This window comes from Sus scrofa, chromosome 2 (assembly GCF_000003025.6).
Source record: "Sus scrofa isolate TJ Tabasco breed Duroc chromosome 2, Sscrofa11.1, whole genome shotgun sequence".
NCBI classification, from domain to species: Eukaryota; Metazoa; Chordata; class Mammalia; order Artiodactyla; family Suidae; genus Sus; species Sus scrofa.
The window spans coordinates 104,638,834-104,664,614 of record NC_010444.4 but is presented as its reverse complement, the minus strand read 5'-3'; the positions used below and the strand labels follow the sequence as shown (position 1 = coordinate 104,664,614).

At 37.9% G+C, this 25,781-nt stretch overlaps 1 long non-coding RNA gene across 2 annotated transcripts in view; it reads right to left on the bottom strand.

Moving 5' to 3' along the window:
* Positions 1–25,781, bottom strand: part of LOC106509506 — a 997,952-nt gene that overhangs the window by 157,152 nt on the left and 815,019 nt on the right. For both annotated transcript variants that reach the window (XR_002342062.1, XR_002342063.1), the window contains one exon: positions 9,185–9,387. This is a non-coding gene — a long non-coding RNA (uncharacterized LOC106509506). The remainder of the gene's footprint in view (positions 1–9,184; positions 9,388–25,781) is intronic.

Below are 25,781 nucleotides of genomic sequence, written 5' to 3'. Positions count from 1 at the left end.
CCTATTAGACCCCTAGCCTGGGAACCTCCATATGCCGCGGCAGTGGCCCAAGAAATGGCAAAAAAGACAAAGAAAAAATAATAATAATAATTCTAGTTGATTAAATGCTGGTTGGGAAAGATAAGTGCCAACAAGAATATTCTATGAAGCTATAAAATTTTAATTTGATTGAACATTTTATATATATATATATATATATATATATATTCATTCAGTCTAAGTTTGTGTCACTCAGAATTCAGTTAAATAAAAAACAATTTCCTGATAGCTATATTAAACTCAGTGATCCTGTTCCCTCTGCCTCAATGATTTATTCTCAGCTCATTTTGGATAGTTTAAAAGAATCATGTGTTTGATAACACAGTTTTAGAGTTTGACCATGGAGGAAAGGTTTCACATTTTTTTCAACACTATTTTGACTTTTTTTTTTCTTTTTTATTACTCAAATGTATTTATCACATCTGTAGTTGTATAATGATCATAACAGTCTGATTTCACAGGATTTCCATCCCGCAGCTTTTTTAAAAATAAAACTAACTAACCTTCCTTTCAAGTCCATGCAGAACTCCTCATTTTATCATAGGCAACATGGAGAAGGCCATCACCTCCTGCGGCTTTTTCTTTTTTTTGGTTGTTGGGGAGTGGATCTTTTAATATCCTTTGTAATATAATAGTAATCTAGTGAGTAAATGGGTTTTCCTGAGTTCTCTAAGTGATTCTAGCAAATTAACTGAACTCAAGGAAGTTGTGGGAACCTCTGATTTATAGCCATTCAGAAGTATAGGTAAACCTGTACAGGCTTGGGACTGGCATTTGAAGTGGACAGTGGTCTTGAGGGCTTTACCTTGGAATCTAATGCCATTTCCAGGTATCTGAGAATTGCTTGTTAGTGAGGAGAATTGAATGTGCACCACACTCACGTACACCCCCCCCCCCCACACACACACACGGCTGCACGCAAGTGCATACATACGAATTGGGTCCAGGAGCCTAACTTAGTGTGCTTCTTGGGAAGTCAGATATTTGATTTACCAGGCTTGCCATAACAAAGTACCACAAACTGGGGGGCTTAAACAATAGAAATTCATATTCTTAAAAAAAAAAATTTCTCTTTTTAAGGCCATACCTGCAGCATATGGAAGTTCCCAGGCTAGACGTCAATTTGGAGCTGTAGCTGCCAGCCTACGCCACAGCCACAGCTACAGAAACGCCAGATCTGAGCCACATCTGCAACCTACACCACAGCTCACAGCAACACCAGATCCTCAACCCACTGAGTGAGGCCAGGTATTGAACCTACATCCTCATGGATACTAGTTGGATTTGTTACCACTGAGTCACAGCAGGAACTCCTGATATTCATTTTCTTACGTTTAAAAAAAAAAGAAAGAAAGAAACAATAGGCCTAAAATGGAACCATTTGCCCTCAGGACAGCAAACTAAGACTTAATATGCAGTTTCAGTCTCTCCCAGGAAGTTCCCACAAGTTTTTGTCTTAGGTCTTATCCACTTACTTGCTGATGAACAGCCAACTGGTCCTTATTCATAAGCTGGCTGCCCTACTATCACTGCATTTTCTTCTTTTCTTGAAGATATGGAGGTTACACTATATTCTACTCTGTCAGTACTAAATTCTACTTTCTCTGCTCTTTCAAGTTGCAGATGGTATGGTCACTTGATCCTCAACTTTAAAAATACCTTTTAATCTTCTTGGAAAGGATCAGAAATGGTTGTAAAATATTATATGGGTCACCTGTATACCTTTTCACTTGGGAAGAGAGGGTTCCTGCTATACTAATGCTACAGTGAAAAAGACATATTAAAATGATTCACTTAAGGTAACCCCACTAAGCCTTTGGCTCTCAGCAATATAGGATACGGGGGAACTGTTATTTTTTCTATTAGATTGAATATTTAGAACCAGCCTATGACATGCTTCTGAGTCATAGATAATTGCTGTTCCCTGAATGCAAGCAATATCACCCTGAGACAGTAGCTTGCTATTTGAAACTTCCAAATAAAGTTTTTAAATGATTAGTTAACATACCATTTTTGAATAATAAATTTTTTTTTTTTTTTTTTTTTTTTGGTCTTTTTGCTATTTCTTGGGCCGCTCCCGTGGCATATGGAGGTTCCCAGGCTAGGGGTCGAATCGGAGCTGTAGCCACCGGCCTACGCCAGAGCCACAGCAACGCAGGATCCGAGCCGCGTCTGCGACCTACACCACAGCTCACGGCAACGCCGGATCGTTAACCCACTGAGCAAGGACAGGGACCGAACCCGCAACCTCGTGGTTCCTAGTCGGATTAGCTAACCACTGCGCCACAACGGGAACTCCTGAATAATGAACTTTATAGACAATGTCACTTCAAAAAGAATAAATGAAAACCTACCTGCCTTTTTATGAAAATCATCTAAAGAAATCATTTATTTCTAGAAAATTAGAATTAAAAATACTAAACAGGTTGTTAGAAGGATTCAAAGCAGAAGGAAAAGACTCTAGGTGGGGTTTTCAAATTTAGTCCTCACTTCACCAGATGGGCTCTGCTTCTTGACTGATTGTTGAGTGACGGGCATCCTTTAGACTATGCTGTAATGGAGATGGGGAAGAAACAGGACAAGAGGCAAGACCAGAGCCTTTATATAAATAATATGTGTCACATTCGGTTAAATTGGTACATAAGCATTATTTCAGCAGACACATTTTGAGAAAATATTCTCTTCTATTTACATAATCCCTATAATTTGATCATATTAAAACAGAATCTTAGAATCCTGGTGCTACCAAAAAAAATTTAATAATCAGTCCAAATTCCTTTTTTTTTTTTTTTTTTGCTTTTTAGGGCTGCACCTGCAGCATATGAAGGTTCCCAAGTTAGGGGTCTAATCAGAGCTACAGGTGCTCGCCTAGGCCATAGCCACAGCCACTCAAGATCCAAGCTGAGTCTGCAACCTACACCACAACTCACGGCAATGCTGGATCCTTAATCCACTGAGCGAGGCCAGGGATCAAACTCGCAACCTCATGATTCCTAGTCAGATTCATTTCTGCTGTGCCATGACGGGAAGGCCAAATTCCATATTCTTAAAATTCATAGACTAGACTTTCTCTCTTTCTTTCTTATTTATTTTAGGGCTGCACCTATAGCATATGGAAGTTCCCAGGCTAGGGGTTGAATCAGAGCTACAGCTGCCAGCCTATACCATGGCCACAGCAATGCAGGATAGGAGCCACGTCTGCCACTTACACCACAGCTCATGGCAACGCCAAATCCCTAACTCACTGAGCCAGGACAGGGATTGAACCTGCATCCTCATGGATACTAGTTAGGTTCATTTCCGCTGTGCCATAATGAGAACTCCAAAGACTAGACATTTAAATTGTGTGACTACCTCAAGTCCCTTAGCCAGTTTAGAGCTCTTGAAACAGGTTTCCAACACTCACCCCAGTGTTCTTTTGTGTTTAAATTAATATAATTTCAGCTCTTCCTTTAGCAAAAAGAAAACAGTTATTCTGCAAAATACTCCCAAGTCATCATGATGTTCCCTTTTATGAAAAGTTTGCGAGGATTGGGAGAGCATGGAAGTGCTGTGAACATTAGTATAAGGAAAAAGTGCCAAAAATGAAATGAAAGGATCAAATAGCAAGAGTCACTCTGATGCTTGGCCAAGGAGCATAGTTTCTAGAGAAGGAATCTGTCTATGTTTAGTGACACAGGTTCACTGAACACCTTCTCATTCAGTACATGGAATTACCTGAGAGAGTGGTGCAAGTAAAAAGAGAGTATTTATGATTCACAGTCATTTCATTGAGTAAAACTGAGTTTAATCTATATATGTAATTGCCTGATATATTGATGTAAGCAGCCATATGTTGTTGGATTTTGTTGTTGGTAATGAGCCGGTAAAATACTTTCAGGCTCACTGAGTATTAAAAGTAAAAATCACACAACTAAGTACTACCACAGTTGGTATCATTTTGTGGTTCTAGTTTTCTTTTATCCAAAGATATTTTTCCTATAAGTATGTAGTATATTTTTTTATCTTGACTCTGCCATTTAGAAGTTTACAAAAGAGTGCTGGCTGATCTCTTCAAATTCTTAGTCCAGCTGCGGTCGAGTATACATAAGAAACTGATAACTCAAAATGATTGTTTGATCAGTATAAACAAACCACCTACTCTCGTGCCTCAGATGCCTTCTATAGTCCAGTAAGAAAAGGATGTGAGTGATATAAACCATAATTTTGAGGTCAGAAATTGCTTTCTAAAGGAGACAAATCCTTTTGGACCCTGAAGTGACAGTTTGTGCAAAATTTCATTTGTTGAAAATATAATCTGTCTAAGAGAAACAGTGCATCTAACAAGGAAAAAGATGCATTATTCTGGCTACCATCTAATACTTTTTTAGATCAATTTTGAGAAAGGTTTTCTGTGTAAATGACGGCCCTGAAGTGTACTGGATGTAAGAAAAGAACATAATGTAGTTTATCTAGTTGAAATGTTTAAGATGGTAAAGTGATCTAGTGGAAGAAATTGTAAGGAAATGTCTAATAAGATCATGGATTTCAATGGTTAATTTCTTTTATAGCCTGCTCTCTTTCTCTTCTCAGTCCTTCCCTCCCTCTTTATTTCTTTCTCTCTGCATCTATTTCTTTCTTTCTTTTCCTCCCTCCCTTCCTTTCTTTTTTTATTTCTCTATTTTAGTGGTACTAATTTGTATGGTAACTTGTGCCTAGATGCCTCTATGTGTTTATCCCAACTCTTAGAACTTTACAGTGCCAAATAGTGTAACTTAATGAAAGGAAACTGAAAAAAAGAAATCAATGAGAAGATTCAAGAGTGCCGAGATGAGACGCAGATTGTGACAGAAGACTGTATTACACATGTATGGCATAAACAACAGTGAAGGTGAGGAGAAAGACTCTAATCTAAGTAACTTTGTAAACGTGTGTTTTGAGTGGAAACTGCAAGACAATACAAAAAGAAATAAACACTGTACTCAATGTAATAAGGATTTTTTTTCTCAAGTGGGTACATGTTAATCATTCTGAAACTATTATACACATATGCTGGGATTGAACAAGTAAGTAAAAAAATGATGGTGATGGGAGTTTCTCACAGTTGGACTAGGAATTTATGGATAAGTAAGGGAGTAAGGTTGGGATGAACCATGTAATACTGGCTTAAAATCAGAGAGAGCAGTAGGAATTCATGTTTAGCTTAATATAGATACAAGTAGATTAATAAAGAAATAATTATAGATAGATATGTACATATAGCTTAGCATATATCCATGTATTCTTGGCTTTGTCTTATGAGAGGGCCTTGAAGCAGTGACATTCCAGTAGTGCTGCACTTACCCTGGTCTCGACCTTAGTTTCTGACACCATTCTCTAATAAAAGAAACCACGGCTCTCATTGAAGAAATGCCTGATTCTAGAGCTACAGGAGGGATTAAACAAGATGAGACTGAAACATCTTATTGTTTGAGAAAGCAAGGAAGAGCTCGAAACAAAATGCAGGGGGTTGAAAGGGACATAAGAAGGAACTCATAAGAGCTCACGATGGTGAAAGATGAAACAATCTGAACAACAATATAGATAACATTTGATTGGATTGTAACCCAAATTATAAAATCAACATCAATGAGTCCTTACAAATATAAACAAATGATTGAAGGAATAAATAAATGGAAGCAAAGATGCAAATCTTCTATAATGCAGAACTTTGAATATTCATAGGAGTCTAGGCAACCCTTCATCTTTTGAGTGTAGGCTATGCTTAGTAACTTACTTTAAAGAGTGGAGTATGGCGTTCCCATCGTGGCTCAGTGGTTAAAGAATCCGACTAGTATCCATGAGGATGCAGGTTTGACCCCTGGTCTTGCTCAGTGGGTTAAGGATCTGGCATTGCTGTGAGCTGTGGTGTAGGTCGCCAATGTGGCTTGGATCTGGCATTGCTCTGGCTGTGGAGTAGACAGGCAGCTAGCTACAGCTGTGATTCAACCCTGAGCCTGGGAAACTCCATATGCTGCAAGTACAGCCCTAAAGACAAAATAAAAATAAAATAAAATAAAATAAAGAGTGTAGTATGAAAAGGCAGAGTATTAACTTTACAATGAAGAAATCTGACAGATACTACATCAGCTTGGTATTCAAGGTTAACATCTGTTGATGGTTTGTATCCTTACTGTGATGTGATGAAAATGGCATTTCACTTTTTGGCCTTTCTTTCAAAAACCCAGCAGTATAGTCAGAAAAAATATCAGACAAACTAAAAACTGAGGAACATTCTACAAAATATGTGACCAGTGTGCTCAACACTAGCAAAGGCATCAAAAACAAAGTCTGAGAAACTGTCACAGAGATTAAAGAGACAGGAAGACTAAAACACCATGTGATATCCTTGGTGGAATCATGGAACAGAAAAAAAGGGTACTAGAGGAAAACTATTGAAATTTAAACAAAGTATGGAACTTGGCTAATAGTAATGTGCCAATATTTCTTATGTATATTGAATATGCGATATTGAGTTTAACACTAGGGAAAATTGAGGCAGAGTATACAGGAACACTGGGTCCTATCTTTGGAAATTTATAGAAGTATAAAACTATTTCAAAATAAAAAACATTTTTATAAAAATTAAGTGGGTATGAGTTTCACTCTTCTGTTTGTAATCATTCCTAAAAGCAGAGAAAATGTGAAGGGGCACCAATAAATAAAGGAAAAAGATAATCCTATCTTAGGACAGAAATATGGAGAGAACTAGATAGAACACCTTTTATAATAGCTTGTTTTTAATTTTGCTACACTTCTATATCAGATAAGGGTTTGATGCTAGACAAGTTAAATGATGTTGTCTATAATTTATCTGGAAAGTTATGGTAGGGAAAAGAGAAAATTTTAAAGACAGACGTGTTCTTTCATTGCCACCATATCAGGTCCTTAGAATCTAAGCAACCTGCCTTGCTTAGCACATTGGTATCACTGCTTTTATTCAATGTAAAGACAATATTTTCATTGAAGGTATTTCTTTTTCACCCAAAGGATGGAGGAAATTATTAGATTACCAAACTTTATGTAGAGTTACAAGTTTTATTTCCAGGAAATAAGATAAAATTTCTCAAGGACATGAAAATATGAAGAGTTTTTCTTTTTAGAGATAGCTAACTTTTCTTAGAGGAGAGAATTATAACTTCACTGATAGCAGAAAATAACTTTTATGAGTTTCAGATTCCCTAGGAATTTCCCAGGTAATATTGAGTCTTTTGAGAGGGAAGAGAAAATGAAATAATATGCCACTGCCTTAGAAAAATCCCCATTGATTTTACTTTCCTGAAATAACAGGGTAATGCTTGTCATTATTGTGCTACAAAACATTAATTGTTTACTGCAAATTCCTGGCAGTGAATTTCTAATATATCTTTTGGGATTTGTAAGACCTCAAGTAAAATTGAAGTCAACTTTCAGAAAAATGCAAATCTTTGGAGGAGCAGTGATTCATGTCATTCTCTCCTTGGGAATTATAGGAACAGATGTTCTCAAAACCACCCACAATGGTTGTCTCAGCTCAACGTGGAGTGGGGAACTGAGGCAGCTTTCCAGATAATGCTGACTACAAAGCAGTTTTGGCCTCCATTATCTTGACGTCACATGGGGCCTCCAAATTTTTAAATGCTCCTCTTGAAAAGTAAAATATTAACTTTTAGAAAATTTTTCTAGGAAAAAAAAAACAGGGACATAAACAAATGCATAGGCATAGACATGGGTCAGATAGTTTAATATACTTGAAACAGCACAGAGTTAATTAAAAACTCTGTTTTTAAAGCTTCTTTATTTAAGTCAGGCAGCTGCATTAGAAATTCATTAGGAGGAGTGAAAAAAAATCAAAAAGGACAAATGGTGGGGAATTCATAGAAATTGAGATTGAAAAGTTCCATATAATAAGGCTCCTGTTTCCTGGAATATCCTTGGTGTACAGTATTTGTGCCAGTGTCATTATTAACTGTCCCAATTCCACTCCCTTAACCCTCAAATATTTTATGGCTTGAATTAAATGACCATCCATTGTGACCACACCAAACCCAGTACCAGTTCATATTTTTCTCTTAATGTAAAGTTCTGAAGCGCAACAAAGCAAAGTAAATCTAGAGAACTAAAGTATGTGACCATGTATAATAGGGTATCATTAATCAAAAGCCTACATTCCTTATCTAGCATTTTTATTCAGTTTTTACAAAGGTGTAACTGTTGAGATTTCTGGGTTTTAATAAAAAGTAGTCTAACTGGGTAACTCATTGAGAACTAAGACAAGGAATAGGCAGGTAGGAAATCAAAGTATCACCTATGTTACCGATAAAGGTAAGTGGTAAGATGTTGCTTAGTGTGAAAAGCAAATGAATGTCCTAATACCAGCCCCAGGACTGGACAGCTTTGATAGTCACAGAAATGATGGACATGATATTTGATGTGCCCAATCTTGATGGCATTACAGAGAATTCCTGCTGCCTGTGGGAAAGTTGGCGAGGTGAAGGATGGAGGGGAGGAGGGGAATGGCTGGGGAGGAGAAGAGAAGAGAAGAAGAAAGGAGTTGTTTTCACAGCCATAGCACCTTGTTTTGGTTCAGGTTAGTTCTCTGTACCTAGAGGGACTAGCCCGGGTAAGACTAAGAGCAGGGACATCAGAAGAAAGTGTCAGTCCTCTGAGAGCTCCTCAGTCCTAGGAAAGAGGAGAGGCTGAGCCTACTGGGCTTGGCTCTTTCTTTTCAACTGAACCAGTCTCCACTATGTCTCAAATGGGTGGAGTGGCTCCAGGCTTGTCCTACCAATGGAGGTCCATGGAAGGAAGCATCAGGACCAGGGGAGAAGGTTTTCTCCAAAAAACCCCTCAGTTATTAAGGAGATCAGACAGAACATAAAATGTTTTGGTGGTTTATGTCTCATGGTATCAGTGTAAAGCAATATTTTAGTTAAGAAATGATAAGTTTTCTGAAAAAGTCGATGACTTTCTTAGCATTGCTGTAGAATTGGGCAGAGAAACTGTCTTCTGAATTGCAGATTTAGTCTGCCTTTCTAACATCTATTAATACCTCAAATTTTTTCACACTGAAACTATAGCCTCTTCAGGGGTCTACTTCTCCATTTTGATGCAATGATCATGACAATGCATAATTTGAGCTGCTTACCTGTGGTTAGATGTCTTGTGTATGAGCTGTTTTCTGTTTGCAGTTGATGAGTAGTACTGGACCTGAAGATGTTTTATTTTGCAGATTGGTTGTTCACATTGCTTGTGATCTCACTTCACACTGTTGGAACCAATTGAATATATGACACAAATCATGTTTTCAGGGTGTTCATTCTCAGTCCAAATTATAGGCTTCTTATTTATCTGTGGGGAAAATGAAAACAGGGCGTGCTGATGTATTTCAGCTGTACACACTGATTCATTTCTGGGTAAGAAGATGACCTGTTTCCCCTTAGTGGACTGAGGCCTGAACCATCAGTAACACATTTAGATTAAGTGAACTTTTTCCCAGCAGCTGCCCCTGTGATTATTACAGAGGGGATTTTGATCAGTGTGGTGAGAGGGTGATTGTATTTCCTCCTCATCTGCTCAGTCTTCCTTTTGGCTTTTGAGCTACACAGGGGACTGAAAGGCAAGTGTTGATACCTTTTCTAACTCAGCCCTTTGGGACACTGCTAGTTTTGGATGGAATTGGGGCTCCAGGAGTGAGATGATTAGGAATGTCAGGATAAACTGTCTTCTCAAGGGCAAAGCCGTGTATAGGGCCTTTATCAAAGCAGCTCAATAAAAAGCAAAGTCATTGCTTTAAATTAATCATTTTCCACTTGAGCTTAAAATTCCAATTTTGTGCAGTTTTGTTTCTAATGCCTCCTCACCCCAAAAACATGAAGCTTTTAAATTTTGCATGTTTGATGTCACATGGGTCATTTTTCCTGTTTTTTTTTTTTTTAATTTGTTGATTGTTCATGTTTGTTGTTTATTAATTGACTAACTAATAAACTGATAAAACAAATGATTGGAATTTCCTGCTGGGGTCCCAGACTATTTATACAGTTATCTAGCAACTCAGATGCAACACTTTCTGAATTATATGGAATAACTTTACTAATGTACTGGGTTGAATCATGCGGTTTGTTCCAGCAGACATGAGAGGTAGGGAAAGATGATAATAAGAACAGAGCAACATGTCCTTGCTCTTTCCCCACAACTCTTGGGAACATCTGGTCTCACAAATCTTCAGTGCCTTGCTCTATGTGACAGACGTAGCCTGTGCCCCATTCATCTCAAGCATGGTCCATTGAAAACTGCTGTTGTGTAATAACATGGGCAGATGCTTTGAAAGCATATGGTTTTCAAAGTATTCAAAAGGAACAGCATCGTCAAGCAGGGTGAAAATGGGGCACAGCATGTTCTACCTTATGGCCATTGCCATGAGTCTGGCTCAGGTCAGAAACAGCTGAAGGATCAGTGCCACAGACTGGGTGGTCTTAGCTTAATTTCTTACAGATTACCAAAGTGGAATAAATGTGGACAACCACAGAGTGAATTATGTTTGAGCTTCCAAAATGTGTTTCCTGAGAGTCCATGGCCTAAGACCACTCTACGGTGCAAATATTAAGAAATTCTTGGTTAAGAACTTTAGCAACTGAAATACTATAAAATTCAAAATGGGCTTTACCCTTTAAAAAATTTAGAATAAACTGGGATTTGTTCAGGGTGACTTTGATAGAATTACTGTCTTGCTTGAGATTTTATGGTCAAAAGAGGATGGATATTAGACTCAGTCAGATAACAAGTTTGAATTACACTTTGGGTAAGCAATTTAACCAAGTCTAACCTTGGGGAAAGTGATTTAAGCTCAATAACCTCAACACCATCATATAAAAAAACTGGGATAAAACTGTTCACCCTCAAGGAATGTGAGGATTAAGTTGGTGAAGAAAAATAAGTGGATGAAATTTTATTATATATTCCGAGTTCATTAAAAAAAAAAAAAAAAAAAAACTCTGAAAAGATCAAATTGCTTCATTATTTGGGAGAGCCTTTGGGGAAAGAAGGAATTACAGCAATGTTAGGAATTACTCCAGTGGTGATATCAGGTAGTGTTGGGTACGAGCCCTGCTGAAGTTAATTTAGTTTAGGTCTTGAAATGTAGTGGAATGCAGTTTAGCAAGCAGGTTTTTTTTTGTTTTTGTCTTTTTTTGCCATTTCTTGGGCGTGCCGCGGCATATGGAGGTTCCCAGGCTAGGGGTTGAATTGGAGCTGTAGCCACCAGCCTATGCCACAGCCACAGCAACGCCAGATCCGAGCTGCGTCTGCGAGCTACACTACAGCTCATGGCAATGCCGGATCCTTAACCCACTGAGCGAGGCCAGGGATTGAACCTGAAACCTCATGGTTTCTAGTCGGATTCGTTAACCACTGAGCCACGACAGCAACTCCAGCAAGCAGTTTTAACACGGTGTTTTTGCTATGTCACATTTGCACCTCACTGACTTTTGCTATTCAACAAATTGTTTCTTGGTTTGTGAGAGGCTATTTCACCATTTATCAACCCTCCCTCATGTTAGGGAATATTTTGCATGAATTATGGTAGCATATCCTTGAGAATGTGAGATTTTCAGAAAGGACCATTGAAAAAGTTCTTAGATTGGTTATGATGTAGACCTTATTCTAATGATGGAGGAAAATTGCTGTTTTTTTCCATAGTGTTTTCAATTTTCAGGGCCCAATTCAATTTTTGTATTTTTTATGAAATCTTTTCTGACTTCTCCTCTCTTTGATATCTCTTGCCCACATTCTTATAGCATTTAACGTCAACAGTCACAATTTAGGTCTCAATCATGTACTGCCTTGAATAACTTTCTTTACTTTGCCAATGTGATTATCTTTTCCCCATCCAGATATTTCATGCTTTGTTGTTCTGCTATTACTATTTGTTAAAACTGCTAATGTAGCACTGTTACATAAAATGTAATCTGTACATATTTATTGACTGGTAGGTTGATGTTTTACTGTTCTAGTGTGATTTAACTTGGTACCAAAAAGAGTAGATGGATACTTCTCATATTGCTATTTCTCTGTTTCTCTCCTTCCCAGGTACAAGGAAGCACACACTGCCCAGTCCTCTTAAAGAGCCTGTGATTAATTCTGGCTTCTAAGCTATGAGTAGAAGTGACCTGTCAGTCTCAGATTGCTGCAGTGAAAGCCCCTGCATAACTGAGGAGACCATGCTGGAAATGAAGACACAAGAAGGAGCAGCACAGATCACTAGGTCATTGACTTGACATTCGCTGGGTATATTCTGTGAGCAAGGGATACATTTTGTCATTTAAGCCACTGGCATTTTGAGCTTAATTTGTCTGTATAGCATCATTTAGCCTCTCCTGACTAGTTGGGGTGGAGGCGTGATACACTGCCTAGACCCCCACTTCTGGAAAGTTCACTCACTTCTTATGTAACTGGTTACTGGCTGAATACCTCTCTGGGAGCAGGTAGTTTCCTGTCCCAAGTCTCATTTTCTCTCCAGAGCACCTTATATTCAATGACTGGTAAATAAGGCAGTATAAAGACCCAACCCTGTCACCTCGATGGGGTGGGGGCAGCTTTGAAGATGGAGCATCAGAATTCCCTATAGCCACTGCATTTAAATTCAGCCTCTGCCTCTTGTTTCTCTCACTCACTCCTTTATAGATGTTTCCAAGGGCACGTCCCATCAAACTTTTGCATATGTGTTTCTGCCTCAGGATATGTTTCCCCGGGAACTGAAACTAAGATACAATTTAGCATTGCTTCAGATTCTAATAATAACTAAAAACTTATAAAGTGAAGGTAAAAGGGCCGCTGTTTGAGTCCTGGGGGAATTTTCTGTACACCTATCTTAAAAAACATAGACAGATTAAGATTCACGAACTGAGTTTCTACTTGTAGTTACTCTGCCAATACCTGTAGTTACTTGCTGTGATTTAGTTTCTTCATTTGTCAAATAGGGGTAGTAACTTATGCTCTAATCAGAGCAAAGAGCTATTGTGCAGACAAAACATGAAAGTGTATAAAATATTATAATGCTTTCTAAATAAACTGTGATCTCTTTGGATTTAATCTCACTTTACCTGTGCCCAGACTGCCCTTGTAATGTCATAATTGACTTATCTTTCTCAGAATTCCCAGCAGATTGGAGCTCTCTCAGGACAGGAGGCATTTCAATACTTTGCAGTATTCACCTTAACATCTAACATAACACCTCACATCAAGTGGGAGCCCAGTACATATTTATGAATATTCTGCTTGGGTCTACACATGCAGGGATATATATAGGAACTGCTTTTTCAGAAAAATTTTTTATTCATGGTTGTGAGGAAAAGTGAGTCAGAAGGGACATTATAAAGACCCAGCATCATCTCCTATTTTCGCTTTAATTTGGAGAGGGCAGATTAAACTCCCTCATGGAGATATATCAATATTGTATTTCAATGAAACATGCTTAGGAAGGTGAAAAAGTGAATCAATTTTAACCCCAAAAGATACAAAGGTAATTTTTCTTTAGAAGTGAAATACAAAAAACGAAATAAATGGAGAGATAATAATAATTTTAAAACCCCAGACATCTTCAGGCCCAGGTAGCCAGTGGAGGAATTTATGCATGAAGGACACCACTAGAAAGTAATCTCATTTAAAGCAACATTATCACTTAACCAATCATAGCATTTGTAGGCATTTATTTTAGAGAGAAGTTTCAGGCTACGGAATCTTTTGAAGCAGTTAATACCTACTGTTTTGTTTGCAAAATAGAATTATACCCTTGTATTTGTTGTTTTGTTTTGCCATAGTCTGGCTACATCTGCTGGAGGAGGTGGAGAGTGGTCACCATAATCCTGAGTGTGTCATTAATAACTAGCATCATGTAAGCAGCCCAAAGCAGTGAAAAGAAGATCGCATGTCTCCTCCAAAGGAAGAGGGATCACCATGATCCTGACTGCCAGATTTATTTTGATAAATTTTCACAAGAGATAAGAAATACAATGCCATTACAATATATGGTTGAAGATCTCCCCTCCTGAGATACTTTTCAACCAAATCTTCTGTATGCTTTGCAGCTAACAAATTATAACCAAAACCTCTTTGCAATTGATTTTATTTACCTTACACATGCCATTTAAGTGGCTTGGCATGTCATGCAATCAGAAAAGTGACTATTGTAGTTATGAGATCTCTCAGAGTTAGTCCTTAATTTAAGCCAAGAATGGCACAGTGGGATTTTTTTTGGTATATATGGTCTAGAGTTCATGCAAAGATTCAGTGATGTATATATTTTGTTAACAGTTGCTAGGCATAGTTATGGAATGCTGGGAATTAGACAGTAGAAACAGTCAAATATGTGGGTAAATAATTTGGAATTTAAAACAGCTAATTTTAACTAATTGTTTTAGTCTGCAATGTTCAGAATTCCATTTCAATTTAGTGGCAATGCTCTGAATTCCATTTCAAGGTAAAGATCACTAGTCATATTGCCTCATTATAAAAATTTCACATAGCCATTATCTATTTCTCCCTGCTGAGTATATACTACCCATTATATTACATGAGCCTCATTTGCAACTTTTTAATAAATTACAACATACACTATGCTGAAATGCATTTTGGATTACTTTCATTTTGGTGGGATCTTGGAGCTTGGACATTAAAAACTCAATGTCAATCAAACTAAGCTGTAGGTCCCTGTGTATTATCAATGGCAACTCTATCCTTACACTTGTTCAGGCCAAAAATCTTGGTGCCATCTTCGCTTACAATCATCCTTCACATTGGATCTGTCAGCAGTGCCTTCAAAATTTATCTGGGACAATTCAACCACTTCTCACGACCTCCATCCCAGTACCATTATCCTGCTCATGAGTCATTACTCTATCTACTAACCCATATTCCTGCTTCCATCTCTTGTCTCTTTAATCTGTTCTCAACTGAGCAGCAAAGGTGAACCTGTGAAGACATGAGCCAGATCACAACTTTCCTCCATTCAGAAATCTCCGGTGGCTTCTTATCTCATTTTTTATAAAAACACACATTTTTTTCCTCCGATTTCTGAAATCTTACCTGATTTAACAATGTGTCCTTACTTCCTGTGTTCCAGTCACTCTGGCTTCCTTGCTCTTCCTCAAATATGGTGAGATCTATCCTGGCCAGCCTAACTAAAATTTTGATTTCTCCCAAATATATACACATAGACACATGCATGTATTCTCTTTTTCTGCTTTATGTTTTTCTCTCTAGCTCTTATTATTATGTAGCATATATTAAATTAAATAAATTTTCTTATTTCTTTCCTGCCTCCTTTCCTCCCATAGAATCCAGACTCTTCAAGGCAGAAATTTTGGCCTGTTTTGTTCACAGATGCATTGCCTATGATAGAAGAGTGCCTGGAGCATAACACATGCTCTGCAAATATTTGTAGAATGAATGATCCTATATTGAGTCCAACCAATGGTTTCCTAGCTGCTCACAACAAGTAAAGGACCAGTTTTACACACTATATTGTTTTCACTCTTAGGGCTAGTCATGCATCCATTAACTTTGACAAGCTAATGAATAAGAAAACTTTGTGGGAGAAGAAGCTGCATCTTTCAACAAGTAGAGAAAATGGAAGTTTATGACCTTCTAAACAGTCAACCAAAGATTTGTGGATGTGCCAAGCCGTGATTAAACTAACTGGGGGATTCTTGGAGAGTTTAACTTAGATTTGAATAAAACAAAACCATTATTGCTCTTGATTCTGCTTTTATGGTATGGAATATTGAGCAAACTAATTTGGATTTATTTACAGAGTAAGACAAATATGAAACAGTTCTTGAAGAAATAGCATACATTATATTTTTACTTCTGAACATGGTGTTAACTTGTGAACCATTCCTCCCTGAAGTAGCTGAAAACCAAGGAATAAGCAATTTCATAGTTCTATTATAGGCATCACTAATTCCAGTGTAAAAGATGGTAAAATGGGTTAAGCCTATGGCAGTTAGGGAGATTTTTTTGACAATTATAGTTAGAATTACAGCATCTCATGTTTGTAAAATATCACAAATTTGCCTTTTTGATAACATGGTTTTGTAATACTAAATCTATTCTGCAAAATTGCTTCTGATGGTCATCCAGCATATCCACACATTCAACAATGGGAATTTTACTATATTTTGAGGCAGTTTATTTTATCTTTGGACAATTTTGTTAAAAATCTCACTTATACTGATTGAATTTGTCTTCTTGAAGTTTCCTTAGAAGATATTCAATAATTTATTTATTTATTTTTTTGGCTGCAACCATGGCATACAGAAATTCCTGGGCCAGGCCTCAAACCTGATCCACAGCAGTGACAACACCAGAACCTTAACCACTAGGCCATCAGGGCACTAGAAGATACTCAGTAATTATTGGTAAATGAATGAATGCATGACTAGACTGGGTAAAATTAATCTGTGAAGAAGGTGACTGCCACAAGAATCAGATAGGTTGACAAGGAGACTTGATAATTTATGGCCTGGAAGTGCTTACAAAGGTCAAAAATCTACTGAAAGTAGATATAAGAACAAAATCACAATGCCTTGGAATTATTTCATGTAAAAACAAATAGACCTTTCTCTTCTACTTCAAGGGGAATCTGATTACAATTTAGTTTAGTAACATATTTATATTAACATCTGTTACAAAGTAAAGATAATATAAAGTATTTTTAAGTAGACAATACAAATTTTAACACTGTTCACAAATGTTTCCATTCCATGTACTTTAACTTATAAAATCATGTTGCTTAATATGGCAATTTTTAACTTATTGAAAAGTGTATTTACATCATAACAGTTATTCTCCACTATTAGCAAATAAATAAGATGATTGCAGTTGTGCAGACAATTCAGACTTCTAAAGGCTCTATGCAATTATATTTAAATCAAATTTGTTTTGGTGAGATAGAAATAAGGATGTTATAATAATACTGTTTTAAATGTTATAAAAAAGATAAAATTATTAGAAACATGTATAGAATTTTAAATACAAAGATATTCGAATGAAGAAAGGAAAACATCTCTAATTCCTAGAGTTATTATATATTATTAAACCCAATGCCCGTGGTGAATTAAATGGAACTGGACTAAAGTTTTAAAATTCCACCTATGTTTCAGTGGCACTTCCAACATGTCATCTATGCTTTCTGACCACTCTAGCTTTGATAAATATCTTTATCTACGTCTATTTTTATCTCTATCTATCATCTCTTCAACTATCAAGAAACATTACATATTGCAAGAAGGCCTAAATTGCATTTGGCATTTTGGATTTCTGTTTTCCTCTAAAATGAGAATATTTCACACTGGATTGTAGGTTAAATGTTTTCTTATCTCAGATCTGGCACTATATGAAGGATAGCATTCAATTCTTTGACATGCTTAGGGATTCTTCTGACTAAATGATTGATTATTAAGATCCTAGTTTGTTTGAACAGTTCATAATATCACTATTTTGTGAGTATTTTAAATTGGGAGAATCCATCTGTGAGATGTGAATATTGACCAATGGATAACTTGAGGTGACATTTCTGTGACAATATGTCCTAAATGTCTTCAATTTGCTGCTCATCCTCCATCCTTCTCTGTTGCCTCTGTGGATGGTGTCAATAGGTTTAGGCTCCTCTGGTTTGGGAGTGAAGACAAGAGGAATCTCACCTTCTGAAGAATGAGATTCACTGCTTCCTCCCTGAAGGTCATTACTGCAGGCTGGCTGAGTAACTGAAGGCTGTCAGTCTTCCTTCTCTAAATTATGTAACTGCTCTCTTCTCCTGCTCCTGCCAGCCTACCTAGTCCATGCAATGGGTGCTTTGGTACTGAACACTTCTTTGAGATTTTCTTATTCTTTGGCCATAACTTTGCAAATATTTCCTTTATCAGAATCACTACAAATTATTCCAGTCTGTGTGGCATCAGTTTCCTAATGGGAACCCATTCCCTGGGCTGCCACAGTAGGGAAGGGCAGATATTGGTGCTACTAGCTCTGTCTGTCATCAACCAGGAATTCCCTCTCCCTGACCATAAGCAATAATAATGATGCCCCTCACATTGCATGGGACAGGCAAATGGACAGCACAAAATGGAATGCTGAAAGCGGAATGAAAGAGAGAATCTTTTTCTCACAGGAGCACACAGAGAAAAGAAAACTAGTATCAGGTAGGGAAAAGGGCTTTGTGGTGAGCGCGTACAGTGAATCACCTCAGAAAGATTGCTTATCTCTAGAGTGAATGAGTCACAAATGAAGAGGCCAAGGATTTTTCACAAAAAGTTGTAAGTTCCTCAATATAAAGAAGAAACAGTCCACACCAGACCATTCTGTGCTCTAGGTGGCAAGATGCAAAGTCTCTCACCAGAACTCAGCAGCCCAGGAGGGAGAGGAACTTGGGCCAGAGGAAGATCACACATTCATAGTGATAGCTGAGGGGCACACTCACCAGTTTTGGTGGAAAAAACAAAACCCCAAATCTCTCAAACTTAATACTCAAATCCTACAGCATGCCACTTTTGTTTACTATATGTATATTTGCCTTAAATAGCTATAAAGATATATAGATGATGATAGAAATAGACATAGTGAGATAGCTATGTGGATAGATAAAGAATTCCCCAGCTTCTGTTAAGACAGTTCCACGTCTGAAATTAGCAATGCCAAATTTAAAAAGTCTGAATTGAGTAAAACCTTCTGACTCTTGTTGTTAGGCTATTCTATTTGGAACAGGTAATTTAAAATGTCTGTACTTGTTGAGAAGGACTGGAACTCAACTTCTCTCCTAAAAACAACAAAATTTACAACTAAATGTTGAGCAATCTTCAACCAAATGGACTGGAAACCTTCAAAAAGATATCCTACTCCAGAAGACAAAGAGGAGGCCACAGTGAGAGGTAAGGAGGGGCAATTACATGATATAAGCAACCCCATACCTCCCAGGTGGGAAGCCCCATAGACTGGAAAGTAACTGTATCACAGAGACTCACCTACAGGAGTGAGAGTTCTGAGCTCCACATCAAACACCCACGTGTGGGGATCTGGCACTGGGAGAAAAAGTCCCTGGAGCATCTGGCACTGAAGGCCAGTGGGGCTTGTGCACAGGAGCTCCACGGGACTGGGGCAAACAGAGACTCCATTCTTAAAAGGCACACACAGATGTTCATGTGCACTGGGCCCCAGGGCAAAGCAAAGTTTCCACAGGAATCTGGGTCAAACCTGACTACAGTTCTTGGAGGACATCATGGGAAAACGGGGGTGAATGTGGCTTGTGGGGGAAGGACATTGAAGCAAAGCTCTCAGGAGTATTCAGCAGCTGCCCTTCTCTGGAGGTGGCCATTTTGGGAAAATCTAGCCCCACCCATCAGTCAGTGCTGAGAAGCCCCAGGCCAAACAACAATCCAGGTGGGATCACAGCTGCACCCCTCAGTAAACAGGCTACCTAAAGCCCCCTCCCAGGCACACAGCCACCTGTAATACCATCCAGAGACAAAGCCCCACCCACCAGAGGGATTAGAATCAGCTCCACCTACCAGTGGGCAGGCATCAGCCCCTCCTATCAGGAAGCCTACATCAAGCCCCCATACTGACTTCAGCCACAAGAGGGGCAGACACCAGAAGTAAGACAGACTACAACTCTATTATCTGTAAAAAGGTCACCACACCAAAAACCTATAAAAATGAAAAGACAGAGAACTATAACTCAGATGAGGGAGAAAGGAAAAACCCCAGAAAAACAGCTAAGCAATGAGGAGATTCTCAGCCTCCAGGAAAAAGACTTTAGACTCAGACTCCAGGAAAAAGACTTTAGACTTTACACTGCTGAAGATGATGCAAGACATTGGAAATAAACTGGAGGCAAAGATGGATAATTTACAGGAAACACTGACCAAAGAGATACAAGATATAAAACTTAAACAAGAAGAGATGCAAAATACAAGAACGGAAATAAAAAATTCATTAGATGCAGCTAATTGTAGAATACAGGAGGCAGAAGAACAAATGAGGTGGAGGACAGATTAATGGAAATTATGGATGCAGAACAGAAAAGAGAAGAAAGATTGAAAACAAATGAAGCGAGTCTCAGAGAACTCTGGGACAAAGTTAAATGTCCCAACATCTGTATTATAGGGGTGCCAGAAGGAGAAGAGAGAGAGAAGGAGACAGAAAAAAATATTCCAAGAGATAATAGCCAAAAACTTCCCTAACATGGGAAGGGAACCACTCACTCAAATCCAGGAAGCACAAGTACCATATAAAATAAACCCAAGGAGGAACTCCCCAAGACACATATTAATCAAACTGACCAAAATTAAAGACAAAGAGAAAATCTTGAAAGCAGCTAGGGAAAAGAAACAAATAACATACAAGGGAACTCCAATAAGGTTATCAGCAGATTTTTCAGCAGAAACTCTGCAGTCCAGAAGGGAGTGGCATGATATACTCAATGTGATGAAAGGAAAAAACCTCCAACCAAGATTACTCTACCCAGCAAGGCTCTCCTTCAGATTTGAAGGAGAAATCAAAACCTTCACAGATAAGCAAAAGTTGAGAGAATTCAGCAACACTAAACCAGCTTTACAACAAATACTAAAGGAATTTCTCTAGGCAGAAAAGAAAACACAGCAAGAGGAAACAAAAACACCGCAAATGACAAGGCTCACCAGTAAAGTTATATAACACTAAAGATATGAAATCATCCACTCACGATTATGCCACCAAAATTGGAAATCATAAGAGGTGGGTACAAATGTAGGACACTGAGGATGCACTTGCAATTAAGAGACCAACAACTTAAAACAATCTCATATATATATATTTGAGAAACTTTCAGAATAACCGCAAACCAAAAATCTACAATTGATACACAAATAAGAAAAATCAACTCAAATACAACACAAAAGATAGTCATCAAACAGCAAGAGGAGAGAACAAGAGAAGAAAGGAAGAAAAAAGAGCAACAAAAACAAATCCAAAGCAATTAATAAGATGGCAATAAGAACATACATATCAATAATTACCTTAAATGTTAATGGACTAAATGCCCCAACCAAAAGACATAGACTGGCTGAATGAATACAAAAACAAGACCCATATATATGCTGTCTTCAAGAGACCCACTTCACTTCTAAGGACACAAACAAATTGAAAGCGAGAGGATGGAAGAAAATACTCCATGTGAATGGGAAATCAAAAGAAAGCTGGAGCAGCAATACTCGTATCAGACAAAATAGACCTTAAAATGAAGAATATTTTAAGGGACAAGGAAGGTCACTACCTAATGATCAAAGCATCAATCCAAGAAGAAGATATAACAATTTTAAATATCTATGCACCCAACATAGTTTTACCGCAATATATAAGGCAACTGCTAACAAGCTTAAAAGGACAAAGAGACAATAACACAATAATAGTGGGGGGATTTTAACACCCCACTTACAGCAATGGACAGATCATCCAGACAGAAAATCAATAACGAAACACAGGCCGTGGATGAAGAATTAGACCAGACGGACATAATAGCTATTTATAGGACATTCCATCCAAAAGCAACAGAATACACAGTCTTCTCAAGTGCGCACAGAATTTTCTCTAGGATTGATCACATCCTGGGCTACAAATCCAACCTCAGTAACTTTAAGAAAACTGAAATCGCATCAAGCATCTTTTCCAAACAGAAGGCTATACAACTGGACATCAACGACAAGAAAAAAACTGCAAAAATACAAACACGTGGGGACTAAACAACATGCTACTAAACAACCAACGGATCACTGAAGAAATCAAAGAGGAAATTAAAAAATACCTAGAAGCAAATGACAACAAAGACAACAACACTCCAAAACCTATGGGATGCAGCAAAAGCCATTCTAAGAGGAAAGCTTATAGCAATACAAGCCCACCTCAGGAAACAAGAAAAAGCCCAAATAAACAAGCTAACTTTACATCTAAAGCAGCTCAAGAGAGAAGAACAGACAAGACCTAAAGTTAGTAGAAGGAAAGAAATCATAAAGATCCAGAGCAGAAATCAATGAAATAGAAATGAAGAAAACCATAGAAAAGATCAATGAAACGTAAAGCTGGTTCTTTGAAAAGATCAGCAAAATGGATAAACCCCTAGTCAGACTTATCAAGCAAAAAAGATAGAGGACTCAAATCAATAAAATTAGAAATGAAAAAGGAGAAGTAACAGCAGACATCACAGAAATACAAAGGATATGAGACTACTAAGCAGCTATACACCAATAAAACGGAAAACCTAGAAGACATGGAAAAATTCCTAGAAAAGTACAATCTTCCAAGACTAAACTAAGATAAAATAGAAAGGATGAACAGACCAATCACAAGAACTGAAATTGAAACTGTGATTAAAAAATTTCCAACAAACCAAAGTCCAGCACCAGATGGTTTCACAGGCGAATTCTATCAAACATTTAGAGAAGAGCTAACACCTCTCCTTCTGAAATTATTTTAAAAAATTGCAGAGAAAGGGATACTCCCAAACTCACTTTATGAGGCTACCATCACCCTGGTACCAAAACAAGACAAAAATACCACAAAAAAAAAAAAATACCATGAGATACCACCTCACACCAGTCAGAATGGCCATCATTAATAAATCCACAAATAACAAGTGCTGGAGGGGCTGTGGAGAAAAGGGAACCCTCCTGCACTGCTGGTGGGAATGTAAACTGGTACAGCCACTATGGAGAACAGTTTGGAGATACCTTAGAAATCTATACATAGAACTTCCATATGACCCAGCAATCCCACTCTTGGGCATCTATCCGGACAAAGCTCTACTTAAAAGAGACACATGCACCCGCATGTTCATTGCAGCACTATTCACAATAGCCAGGACATGGAAACAATCCAAATGTCCATCGACAGATGATTGGATTCGGAAGAAGTGGTATATATACACGATGGAATACTACTCAGCCATAAAAAAGGATGACATAATGCCATTTGCAGCAACATGGATGGAGCTAGAGAATCTCATCCTGAGTGAAATGAGCCAGAAAGACAAAGACAAATACCATATGATATCACTTATAACTGGAATCTAATATCCAGCACAAATGAACATCTCCTCAGAAAAGAAAATCATGGACTTGGAGAAGAGACTTGTGGTTGCCTGATGGGAGGGGGAGGGAGTGGGAGGGATCGGAAGCTTGGGCTTATCAGACACAACCTAGAATAGATTTATAAGAGATCCTGCTGAATAGCATTGAGAACTATGTCTAGATACTCATGTTGCAACAGAAGAAAGGGTGGGGGAAAAAACTGTAACTGCAATGTATAGATCTAAGGATGACCTGACCCCCTTGCTGTACAGTGGGAAAATAATAAAAAAAAAAAAAAAGAAAAGAAAACTACAGGCCAATTTCACTGATGAACATTGATGCAAAAATCCTCAACAAAATACTAGCAAACCGCATCCAACAATACATTAAAAGGACTGTACATCATGATCAAGTGGGATTTATCCCAAGGATGCAAGGATTCTTCAATATCCAAAAATCAATCAGTGTGACACACCACATTAACAAACTGAAGAATAAAAACCATATGATCCTCTCAATAGACACGGAAAAAACCTTTGACAAAATCCATCACCCATTTCTGATAAAAACCCTTCAGAAAGTGTGCATAGAGGGAACCTACCGCAATGTAATAAGGACCATATATGACAAATCCACAGCAAACATCATTCAAAATGGTGAAAAGCTGAAAGAATTCCCACTTTCAGGAACAAGACAAGGATGTCTGGTCTTGCCACTACTCTTCAAAATAGGTTTGGAAGTCCTAGCCACAGCAATCAGAGAAGTAAAAGAAATAAAAGGAATGCAAATTGGAGAGGAAGAAGTAAAACTATCACTATTTGCAGATGACATGATACTATACCTAGAGAATCCTAAAGAAAACTGTTAGAGCTCATCCATGAATTTGGCAACATCACAGGATACAAAATTAATACACAGAAATCGACGGCTTTTCTATATACTAACAATGAAAAATAAGTAAGAGAAATTAGGGAAGCAATCCCATTTACCATCGCATCCAAAAGAATAAAATACCTAGGAATAAACCTACCCAAAGAGACAAGAGACCTGTACTCTGAAAACTATAAGACACTGATGAAATAAATAAAAGATGACACAAATAGATGGAAAGACATACCATGCTCTTGGATTGGAAGAGTTAATATTATCATAATGACTATACTACCCAAGGCAATCTACAGATTCAATGCAATACCTGTCAAATTACTAAGGACATTTTTCACAGAACTCGAACAAAATATTTCAAAGTTTGTTTGCAAGCACAAAACTCCCAGAATAGCCAAAGACATCCTGAAAAAGAAAAATGGAGCTGGAGGAATCAGGCTCCCGGTCTTCAGACTATACTACAAAGCATCAATCATCAAAACCGTACGGTACTGGCACAAAGACAGAAAATATAGATCAGTGGAACAGGATAGAAAGCCCAGAAGTAAACCCACGCACCTACAGCCAACTTATCTATGACAAAGGAAGCAAGAATATACAATGGAGAAAAGACAGCTTGTTCAATAAGTGGTGCTGAGAAAACTGGACAGCCACATGTACAAGAATGAAATCAGAACACTCCCTAACACCACACACAAAAATAAACTCCAAATGGATTAAAGACCTAGATATAAGACCAGATACTATAAGACTCCTAGAGGAAAACATAGGCCAAACACTCTCTGACATAAATGACAGCAACATCTTCTCAGATCCACCTCTTAGAGTAATGACAATAAAAATAAAAATAAACAAATGGGACCTAATTAAACTCAAAAGTTTCTGCACAGCAAAGGAAACCCTAAACAAAATGAAAAGACAACCCACAGAATGGGAGAAAAATCTTTGCAAAGGAATCAACTGACAAGGGATTCATCTCCAAAATTTATAAACACCTTCTGCAGCTCCATACCAAAAAACAAACAACTGCATCGAAAAATGGGCAGAAGATCTAAACAGACAGTTCTCCAAAGAAGACATACAGATGGCCAAAAAACACATGAAATGATATTCAACGTCACTCATTATTAGAGAAATGCAAATCAAAACCACGATGAGGTTTCACCTTACACCAGCCAGAATGGCCATCATCCAAAAGTCTACGAACAGTAAGTGCTGGAGAGGGTGTGGAGAAAAAGGAACCCTAGTACACTGTTGGTGGGATAGTAAATTGGTGCAACCACTGTGGAAAGCAGTATGGAGATTCCTCAGAAAACTAAACATAGAACTACCATTTGATCCAGCAATCCCACTCCTGGACATCTATCCAGAGAAAACCACAACTCACAAAGACACATGTACTCTGATGTTCATTGCAGCACTATTTTCAATAGCCACGATATGGAAACAACCTAAATGTCCATTGACAGATGAATGGATTAGGAAGATCTGGTATATGTACACAATGGAATATTACTCAGCCATTAAAAGGAACGAAATTCCGGTATTTTTTGCAACATGTATGGACCTAGAAATTATCATGCTAAGTGAAGTCAGCCATACAATGAGACACCAACATCCAATGCTTTCACTGACATGTGGAATCTGAAAAAAGGGCAGACTGAACTTCTTTGCAGAACAGATGCTGACTCACAGACTTTGAAAACTTATGGTTTCCAAAGGAGACAGTTTGGGGGGTGGGGGGATGCACTGGGGTTGTGGGATGGA